We start from the raw sequence: 12,083 nt of genomic DNA on the forward strand, positions 1-12,083 counted from the left end.
TGACTTTGGAGGCACATAACAGCAAGCATAGCAACTTAAATAAACATGCAAAAGGCATGGACATGTAGTAGGCATGATATACTTCAATTTAGTCCATGGGCACTAATTCATATGAAACATGGAGTAATCACAATGATTCATGCAAAATGGAATATGCTGTTAACCGGATGACAGATTTAGCATGATGGCAACTTGAGAGCAAGAAATAGACAAACTACAGCAAGTTAGAATGACAACCAAGGGCATGGCATCAAAGTACACATAACAAGGGACAAATAATATCAAGGCATCATATACATCTGACTCATGGATTAGTGGGAACCATCAAGACAAGATTGCATGTTATAACAGTTTCAGCAAGTGTAAATCAGCAACAGCAACATAGCATGTTTGCAAGCTTGGAACAAAGGTCATATGAAGTCCAAAATTAACAAACTTGACATGTGGACAAATTATGCATAACATAATTCAAAACATGTAATTGGAGCATCACCAAAATAGGCATATATCAATCAATATCAAGATCACAACATGGCATCATGAAGTTAACAGAAAATTGGAACATCATTTTGGCATGTTCATAGCAATGAAAACATATGCTATAGGACATATATGAGGCAAAAAAGGCATGTCATGATAGAGCATAACATGGACATAAAAACATGTGAACCAAACATCTCCATATTATGCATGTAATTGATGGTATCTTCAACTTAACATAGCATCACAATGTAACCGTTTTAGACTTAGTAAAATTCCCCAAGTCTCTGAAATCAGCAACATTAAGTAGCACACTTTGGAAGCTTGATGCACTCACCACAAGGCACATAAAAATACGTGGATTGCACCACTTTGAAGATGGCATGAATATGCTCCTAAAACATATAGACATGATGCACAAAAGATGCACACACAAAATGCAACGAAAAAGACAAAACAAGAAGCTATGTTAAGTTTCAGCAGTTAACATCATATAGCAATCTTGCAACAGGTATTAACATGGCATAATGCATCCTAACATGCATGAAAATGACACTATCATGTATATCACTCTGAGATGAACATTTTGACATATTATACATTATCATAGGACCAACATGCACAAACTTGTGGCACCTCAAACATGGATATATGATGTGGGTTTTCAAGGACTTGGTCATTTTCAGGGATAGGAAAAAAACACGAAGTGAGCGTCGGGTCGCTATAATGCGCACGGGCGGGGAAAAGATCTGCTCACCATGGGCTCGGCCTAGAACTGTGGAGAGGTGGCACAGGCCGAGCGGAGCTGGGCCATGCAGGAGCGGGCCCGACAGGGGATGGAGCTGGGCCGGCCCACACACAGTGCAAGGGAGCTCGAGGCGCGCCAGCCTCCTCGATTCCGAGCGGGACGAAAGTCACGGCGGCCAACGGCGACGACGGGCAAGGGAGGGGCTCCGGCGAGGCGCCCCAGGACGGCGAGGAGGTCGGGGAATGACAGGGCGGAGCAGATCTGGCGTGGGAAGACGAGGGGCGCCGGATCCCGTCGTCGGGCAGCGCGCACTGGCGATGAGGACCACGGGGGGGCATTGACGGCCGGCGAGATCCTGCAGAGGCGACGCGGGATATGAGAGAGAGAGGAAGAAAAGAAGCAGGAGGGGAAGGAGAGGCGGGGGTGTGACCTGACGGATGCCTCGGCGGGAGGCGATCGACGGTCGCCGGCGACGTGGCGGCGGAGACGGCGGCACTGGAGGGGTCGAGCGGTGGGGCTCCTAAGGAGGAGGGGTCGAGCGGCGGTGCGCGTGGGCGCCTCGGGCCCAGATCTGGCTCGGGACGGGCCACGGATGGGCCTGCAGGCTACGGCGGTTGGTGGGAGGGGAGTGGAGGTGAGGTGGCGGCGCGGAAGAGGCCACAGACGGCGGCTGGTGGCGGCGCAGCCACTCACGGCTTGCCAAGTGGCGGCAGAGCTCTGGTTGGGCGCTGAAAGCAAGGAGGGAACCGGCAGCTGTGCAAGGTGGGAGGAGGCCAGGGGGGTAGGCTAGTCCAAAAATGGGCTAGTAGGTGTGCTTAAATAGGTAGGGGGAAGGGTTAGGGGGTTTTCATCCGTTTTCGGACCATTCGATCGCCATCGGGCGACCCAGATCGGAGGAGATTTAGGTGAGGGGTTGTTGGGCTGTGTAGATGGGTCGGGCTGAGAAGAGAGAGGAGGAATGCAGCCCGGCAATTGTTTCCGAAGACCGAAAACGTCCGACGAAAAGACCAGCTATATTGCCGATATAGTTATCCGTTGGGGCATCAAGCGGACTTCGAACACGATGAAATTTGATAGGCGGTCTACCTAGACTATAACAAGACTGCACGCCAACTTTCATCCCATGCCGAGAATGTTTTTATCCCACTTATAAAATAATATTTCGGGGGTGCCACGGGCACGTGCAAGTGTGAATGGGCTCCGAACGGACAATGGAAGGAGCGGGGAGACCGGGACGGATGCAAGTTTTGAAACACATGAGGATGCCATGCACATGATGACATGGCAAAGATGCAGCATGCAAGCACATGACATGGCAACAATGGTGAATAACTGGAAGACACCTGGCGCATCGGACTCGGGGCCTTACAACTCTCCTCAACTAACAAGAGATCCCGTCCCGAGATCTTAGGAATGAGATGGGAGAGAAAGAGGAAGAGGTGAAACAAAACGCAAGAGATAAGTTGACCAAAGACTGAGAGCACTCGGGTAGAAAAGAGGAATGACGATTAAGACTATTTGATCGTGAGCTTGTCATGGGCTAAGTTGCGACACCCTTGCAGGGTTTAAACTTTCAAGAGCCGTGCCCGCGGTTATGTGGCAGATGGGAATTTGTTAATATCCGGTTGTAGAGGACTTGAAGTAAACTCTTTTAAAATACACCAACCGCGTTGCGTAACCGTCATGGTCTCTTTTCGAGGAAGTTCGAGAAGAGAACATGGTTTGGGTTATGTTTGATCATAAGTAGTTCAGGATCACTTATTGATCATTTCTAGTTTGCGACCGTTTGCGTAGTTTCTCATCTTACTCTAGTATTCGTAAGTTAGCCACCATACTTTGCTTAGTGCTGCTGCAACCTCACCCCTTTACCCCTTCCATACCTTTTATGCTTTGCTAGTCTTGATACCCATGGTAATGGGATTGCTGAGTCCTCGTGGCTCACAGATTACTACACCAACAGTTGCAGGTACATGTAATGCGTTGATCATGACGTGAGAGCGATGTTTCCATGTTTTGGAGTTCTTGTTTCGCTTCTTCTTCGTTCGAGGGATAGGTTCCTGGTTGGCAGCCTGGGCTAGCAGGGTAGATGTCGTTTGAGCTTTTGTTTGTGATTCATCCGTAGTCGGATGTTGTCTTATGTATGATGTATTGATGTATTCTTGCAGCATTTGTATGCCTTGTATGTATCCCCATCTATTATGTAATGTTGACATAATGATATCCACCTTGCAAAAGCGTATCAATACGCGGTTCTATACTTGGTGGGACCTTCGAGTCTCTTTAGGATAGTATCGCATATTGGGCGTGACACATGTGTACCTACAAGCAACCAGTAAATGGTAGAAGTTAAACTGCAATTGCACAAATTATGTGAAATGCTGTAAGAAATGGGATGCAGCTCACCTCGACGGCAAACAAAAGCATCGGCCGTTATGACCCTGCATCCCATGTCTTACAACATTTCACATAATTTGTGCAATTGCAGTTTAACTTCTACCCATTTACTGGTTGCCTGTAGGTACACATGTCAGTGGCACTGATCCACGCTTCGACCTGGAGGAACAGCTCGCCTCCGTCGTCGCTGACTTTGGGCTAGCTCTAACCAAGATGAAGTGCCCCAGCAACTACCTCTCAGGACTTACCAAGTATGTACTCTCCTGTTCATTCTTAGCAATACCAGTTGCAATTAATGGCTATGTTCTGTACGGTCAATGTATTAAGCATGTTCTAGTAAACATGCCTAACACGTTTTTGCTACTTTCCCTACCTTTTTATAGACATCTGGGCCATTCTCTGCTCTGGCAGCACCTGCCTTGTGATGTTTAACTATGCCAATTGCATTTTTATCAGTACCGGTTTCAATGTCTATTAATCCTATTGAAATTAACAGTTGAATCAATTTTTAAACAGTTGTATTTCAATGGCTACAAACTTACAAAACATGACTTAGGATGTTGTTAAGCCTGTTGCAATTAACAGTTGTATCCATTTTTTAATATGTCCATTTGCTACCATGCTACTCTCTGCAATGAAGATATATTAGAGATGTTGCCCATTTGCTATTTTCGGTGGATGCTAACCCTGTTGTACTTAACCTGCTTGTCCATATACTTATGCAGGGTCATAATGGCCGATGTTGTTGTTTGCCGTCGAGGTTAGCTGCATCCCATGTCTTACAGTATTTCACATCATTTGTGCAATTGCAGTTTAACTTCTACCATTTACTGGTTGCCTGTAGGTACACATGTCAGTGGCACTGATCCATGCTTCGACCCGGAGGAACAGATTGCCTCCGTCGCCGGTGACTTTGGGCGGGCCCTGGCCAAGATGAAGTGCCCCAGCAACTACCTCTCAAGACTTACCAAGTATGTACCCACCAGTTCAATCTTACCAATACCAGTTGCAATTAATGGCTATGTTTTGTACGGTCGATATATTAAGCATGTTGTAGTAACACATGCCTAACACGTTTTAGCTATTTTCCCTACCTTTTTATAGACAACTGGGCCATTATCTGCTCTGGCAGCACCTCCCTGTGATGTTTAACTCTGCCAATTGCATTTTTATCAGTACCGGTTTCAATGGCCATTAAGCCTGTTGCAATTAACAGTTGTATCCTTTTTATAGAGTTGTATTTCAATGGCTAAAAACTTACAAAACATGAATTAGGATGTTGTTAAGCCTGTTGCAATTAACAGTTGTATCCATTTTTTAATCCGTCCCTTTGCTACCGTGCTACTCTTTCGAAATGAAGATATCACTACAGATGCTGCCGTGTTATTGCCATTTGCTATTTTTGGTGGATGTTAACCATGTTGTAGTTAACATTGGCTTTCCATGTACTTACACAGGGCTACAATGGGCGATGATGTTGTTTGCCGTCGAGTTTAGCTGCATCCCATGTCTTACACACCATCTATTCCTAAATATAAGTATTTTTAGAGACTCCAATATAGACTACATAAGGAGCAAAATTAGTGAATCTAGATTATAATCTAAACTATATCTATAATTCTATATACATCCGTGTGTAGTTCATATTGAAATCTCAAAAAACAATACTTGTACTTAGGAACATAGGTAGTTGTATTTTACATCATTTGTGCAATCTCAGTTTAGCTTCTAATATTTACTGGATGCTTGTAGGTACATATATGAGTGGTACTGATCCACGCTTCGATCCCTTTTGCGTATGGGCAATGAGATATTCATGAACAAGCGTCAAGTGAGGAAACTAAGAAAGACTGTTAGGCGAAAGAAATGGGTGATTGGAATTAAGCTCTTTATTTACACTTTGTCGAAGACAACAATGAACTTTAGGATGGTAAGTAATGTGTTGCCTTTTCCCCCTGCTCACAACAAGTTACTCTATTAGACCTCAGTATCTGATATTTTTCTCTTTTCAGTGTTTTCTGAAGCTATTTACTGATGATTACCTTGCAAACTACATGACCGGAGTGGAGGCAACTAAGGTTAAAGTATATAATTCATGCTACCATGATAATGCTCTAGAAGTGTTCCTGAAGGCGGTGAAGGATGGGCGGGCGATCATCACAGGGGGTTGGAAAAAAGTGGTTCGTGCCTATGGCATGCAGGAAGGCACATTATGGGCATTCCGCTTCTTGAACACCGTCGACAGTCAAAATGATTTACACTTGTCTCTTCACCTTTACCTCCTTTAAATATTGTGGTTCATCATAGTTAATTGCTGCCTAATCCTGTAATTACTGAACATATTGTACTGGCAATTTTATTTATGGATTCGTTGTTGAACCATTGTGCTAAGAATTTGAATTGCACGTTTCATATTTCAAAATTTCCAATTAGAATATTAAATTCCAGGCAAAAATAAAAAGAGAACAGACGGTCATGGAACTTTGCAAACGGTTCTGGCAGTAAAAGCGCTTGTGATGGATATCCCAATGCCACACAATTTTCTACATCAAATCGTGTGTGATGTAGTTGATGAAAGCAAACAGTTAACCAAGGCAGAGCGTGTGTGATAGTTACACCTTTCACACACGAGCATATACATAAAACTATGTGGGATGTACATATAAACGGAAATGTTTTCCCTGGATTGATTGTGTGGGATGTACATATAAACGGAAACGTTTTCCCTGGATTGATTGTGTGGGATGTACATAAGAATGGAAACGTATTCCATGGATTGACTGTGTGTGATATACATACGAATGGAAATGTTTTTCTGGGATTCACCTTGTGGGATGTACATACCTACAGAAATGATTTTCTCGGATTATCGTGTGGGATGTACATACCTACGGAAATGATTGGGTTTCGATGCCTCGCCCAATGGCACACGGCCCCAGCTTGGGTCCTAGGAGGGCCTATCCCCGATGATTTATGGGTCGTGTGGAAAGGACACCCTATCACACACACTCACTTGGTGATAGTTCCAAATGCCGTCGCGGGAAGGGGTTAAAAACTGTTTGTTGAGGACCGATGCGCACCAGTGATAGTAGATATGATCAACATGGAGATGTTCACCATTGATGACTACCCCATCTCATGTGATGATCGGACATGGGTTAGTTGATTTGGATCACGTATCACTAAGATGACTTGAGGGATGTCTATTTAAGTGGGACCTCTTTAGTAATATGATTAATTAAACTTAAATTTATCATGAACTTAGTCTTAATAGTTTTGCATATCTATGTTGAAGATCAATAGTTCGCGATATATATATACATACATAAACACTATTCTGATGACAACATGAACTTCCTGAGTTACACGCCTGAACTTCCCTTTGTAGGAACCCGACCTTCGGACTATCTTTTCAACCGTGTCTCCCTGCGTGAATTTTTTTGGCCAGTCATGTTCTATGTGATGTAAGTGTAATCTACAAATAGTTTTTAGCAACTAAATGCCCATTTTAAATAGGAATCTCGCTCATTGGTGGATTTGCTCTCGGTTCGTGATGAAACAAGCCTCTATTGCAATTTTACTGCCTGAGTTGTTCAACATGAACTTCCCCCTGTGCTAGGTTGAACTTCAGCCAACATTGCCCAAATGGGGCTTGTGAAATACCGTTGGAAAGCTATGGACACCAGTATCATGACCCAAGTTAAATTTTTGGCAAAATGTAAGCGATTTAAGAGCAGTTTTGGAAACCTTTTTTCTGCATACAAAAAACGTGACATGTATTTTTTATTGTATTTCCAAAATGTTTATCGGAATGAGGCAAATAATATGGCGTTGGAAAGCTACTGCAAAACCTCTTCTTCCACATGTTGAAAGTTTTCTCTAATTCCCTATGGTTAAAGAGGAATTTGGAAAATCGTAAAATTTTACAATCCGAACAGCCAAGTTCGTATTTTCGATGTCATTTTTAAACGGCTAATCCAATTGAGGCAAATGATATGGCGTTGGAAAGCTTATGAAAATGCGCTACTTTTTCATGTTTAAAGTTTTTTCTAATTTTGAATGGTTTAGAAGTAATTTAGAAAACAGTCCAAGTTGCACCGAGTTTGTATTTTCGAGCTCATTTTTTAACCGGACGTCCAAATGCAGCAAATGATATGGCATTGGAAAGCTTGAGTAAATGCGAAACGTTTTTGTATATATTGTTTCTCCCAATTCCTTACTGTTTTAAGTCAATTTTGAAAATGGCTAAAAACATATTTTCACCGTAATTTCTACAAACTTTACCGGAATGGGGCAAATAATATACCATTAAAAAGTTATAGAAAATGCAAAACTTTTTCATGTTGATGGTTTTCTCTGATTCCTAGCCGTTTTCAAGTAATTTCGAAAACGACGGGATCATTCGTTCTGCCTTTATCGCGAAACAGATTATTCGAAATGCACCGCGTGAAGAACTTGAACTTCTTGGCATGTCTACTTGAACTTCACTTTGTTTTCACGTGCTTTTTTTGTTCGTAGCTCTCCATCCACTCACCGGAATTGAGCAAGTGATATAGCGATGTAAAGCTGATGTAAACATGCAACTTTCATGTGTTGATCATTTTTTCATACTCGCGACGGTTTTAAAAGTTTTTTATCTGAAATTCATTGAGTGTAGTAGTTGAACTTCCTGCTCTCTTCACGTTGAACTTCTGTGACGTACTTTCGTTTGCAATTTCCTCATACACTCATCAATGTCACACAAATGATATTCCTTTTGTACAAACCTCTCTCAGAATAAATTTTTTAACTTTCTCCGACCGAGGACATGAAACTTACACCAATGATATTCATGCCATTTTGACGTAAATTAGAAAATGACGAGATCATGATTTCTGCCTTCATCGCAAATGGAAATGCATTGCATGAAGTAGTTGAACTTCTCGGGCATGTCTATTTGAACTTCACACTGTTTTTCACGTGTTGTTTTTTGCACTGCGTGAAGTAGTTGAACATCTGGGGCATGTCTGTTTGAACTTCACTCTGTTTCACTTTATTTGTACTTTACTTATATGAAACACACACCGGTTGTTATCACTTTGAACTTCTCTCTGGTTTGAGAGAAATATTTTAAAACACAAAAAACAACATATTTTTTATGTATTTTGGACATCTAAATACACGGTGAACCTCTCTCACAATTTTTTTTGAACTTTTCCTCACCGAGCACTTGAACTTCTAGCAACCATTTTTTTCGTCTATGAGTTGTTTTTAAAAGTGCAAAAATGGCGTTGTGTTTTTTAATTTTTGAACAGTTAAATCCTAGGTTTTAATAAACTCTGAACTTCTCTGTTATTTTAATTTGAACTTCACCTTTTTATATTTTGAGTAAAGAATTGTATTCGATTTTTCTATGGAAAAAATCAAGCATGTAAATACAAGGTAAACATATCTCACAAGAATTATTGAACTTCCCTAGACAGACCACTCGAAATTCTTTCAACAAACCTTTTAAACTTTTATTTTTCTATAGTTTTATTCTCTGATATGCATTCCTTAGAGTACTTGAACTTCTCGTTGTTTTCACTATAAACTTCTGTCACATTTTTGCGTATACGTCGAATTACATACAATTGAAGGTCGGACGCCATTTTTTGCCATTTTAAAACATCTAATTGGAGGTCGGACGTCCCGCAGTATAAATTCCGAACCATGCACAGAGGTGGACGTGAACTTCTTACAAAAAATCTGAGTTTTCTATATACTTCGAACTTCTCTGTTATTTTAATTTCAGCTTCTTAGTCACAATCTTAGAAAGGAAATATGTTTTTAAATAAGCATCAAACATTTTTTGTAAATTGCACTTCATAGTTTTCTTTTTTCTTAGATACGGTAATAATTTGAGTTTCCCGTATACATCGAACTACTCCTCTATTTTAAATTGAACTTCATCATTTTTATTCTTTACTAACAAAGAAAATCTAAGTTTCTTTATAAATATAAAACTTCTCTATTTTGTAATTTGGACTTCTTGGTTTCTTTCTTTTAGTATCAAAATATCCTAGTTTTTTCTGGACCCCCTCCACATTTTTTAAAATTTTGATTTATTTGTGAAAACATAGACACAAATGGGAAAGGGAATTATGTGTGCATAAAGTGGGTAGAAATTTCCAACTTTCCCTCGTCGAGCACTTGAACTTCTAGAAAGAAATGTTATTAATTTTTATGAGTTGGTTTTAAAAATGGCAAAATGGCATTGGTTTTTGTTTTTGTTTTTCGAACATGTAAATCTTAGGTTTTTAATAAACTTCAAATTTCCATGTTATTTTAATTCAAACCTCACGTTGGTTTTATTATCTATTAGCGGTTAAAATTCGGGGTTTCAATAAACGTTGAACCACTCCATTCGTTTAATTTGAACTTCTAGGTTTCTTTTAGAAACGGGGAAATCCATTTAGTAATTAAATTTTCTAAACTTTTTTTTGTTATTTTAATTTGAGTCAGTTGTTCCCAATCTGTGCACTTGAACTTCTAGCAACAAAAATTTTGGACTTCGCCTTTCTACTCCTATTTCCTCATACGAAACACACACCCATGCGGTATGTGAACTCCCGTCTGTTGTCAATTTGAACTTCTCTCTATTTCACTTTAGTAACGAAAAACATCTGATTTTGTATAGACATTGAACCGCTCTAACTTTTTTATTTGAACGTCTTTGTGCATTTTTTAGAAATGTGAAAATTTGAAGTTCTTGATTTTATTTCTTTTAGTACCAAGAAAATGTGAGTTTTTTTATAAATAGAGAACTTCTCTATTTTTGAACTTTGGCCTTCTTGGTTTATTTTTCTTGTAGTAAAGGGAATATCCTAATTTTGTAATAAGTATTGAACCGGTTCGTTATTTAAATATGAACTTCTAGAGTTTTTTTAATTTATAAATGGTGAAAATCCTTTTTAATGATTTTTAACTCCTCTATTTTTAGAATTTGAACTTCTTGTTTTCTATTTAGAAACGATGAAATATCCACTTCAAAGTGCCATGTTATCTTCTGAACTTCTCAGTTATTTTTATTTGACCTTCTTGATGTTCCCGTCACCAGATTCAGATCTTCTAACTTTTATACATTGAACTATTGTGTGATTTAATTTTGAACTTCTTGTTTCCATTCTTTCATAACGACCAAAGTTTGAGTTTTCTATAATCATCGAAATGCTCAATCTTTTTAATTTGGACTTCTTGGTTTTATTTCTTTTAGTAGCAAAAAAAATTATTTTTCTATTAAACATCAAACCACTCCACTATTTTTAGTTGAACTTCTAGATTTTTGGGAGAGACAGGGGAAATCTAATTCATTATTTTTTATGAAGTGCTCAATAGTTTTAATTTGACCTTGCTTGTGTTTTTTAAACGTGAAAATATGTTATTTGTTACATATTTTAAGCTTCTTCAGTGTTTTTAATTTGAATTTATTTGTTATCATTTTTCAATAACGGGAAAATCCGTGGGAGAAAAATTTTGTACACCCATAACACTTTCTCTGAACTCTCTAGTTTACTAAATTTGAACTTCAACAATTTACACTGCTCTAGGTGATGCTTGTTTTCTTATTTGGTGATTCTTGTTTGTCCGTAAAAATTCCACTTTTTTATGTGAACATTGACGGAGTGTAAGTGTGGACTTTATCTGTGCTTCTCATTCAAACTTAACTAGTGTATTTTTACTTTCTATGTTAATTGTTGATAAAAGATTTTAGTTGATGTTTTTAGTGTGTTTGATCTTCCATGCTTTTCACACATGAACTTCAACTAATTTTCATTTTTTAGTAGTGTTCTAATTTTTCAAATTTCCTAATTCTAGTCTCCAAGCGAACAATTCTAAAATTAAATGTCATATTAAACCTATTTTTCCTAAATGCGTGGATCGCTCAATAATGGTTGGGTCGTTGAGCATGGGAAGTTTTCCTTTTTTTCTAAACTTTGTGTGTGCGTGCGTGTGTGACTAGATGGGTTTTGAAGTGACTCCGTAAAAGCAGCACAAATCACTCAACAACAGCAAGAAGTTTATGTTGCGCACTGTTCTTATAGAATCCAAGTAGCACTAGCACTACGAAGTGACACTTGAATCATGATCTCAAATTCTCAACGGTCAACACGCAGTAACAAAAGGACATGCAAGAACGGGCAAACCATAGAGTACAATGTATGCACTTTCCAAACAAATAGTAATTTTTTATACACAAGTTGTGCATGTTTTTACACCACTCCTTTTGGTCTTTATCTCTCTGTCTTATCTCCTAGAAGTAACCACTTTATTCCTTGTCTTTTCTTCTCCGTGTAGATGGTCTCTACTTATCAAGAGACATGAACCGGAGGGATGCCGGACGCTCCTCAGCGATTAGCGACTCTCGGCCGTTGGATCTCTCCCTTGATGTGTTTTCGTCCGTTGGATCGATAGGTGGAGGAATCTGCGCCGTCGGATCGAA

Source organism: Triticum urartu, chromosome 3 (assembly GCF_003073215.2).
Source record: "Triticum urartu cultivar G1812 chromosome 3, Tu2.1, whole genome shotgun sequence".
Classification (NCBI taxonomy): Eukaryota; Viridiplantae; Streptophyta; class Magnoliopsida; order Poales; family Poaceae; genus Triticum; species Triticum urartu.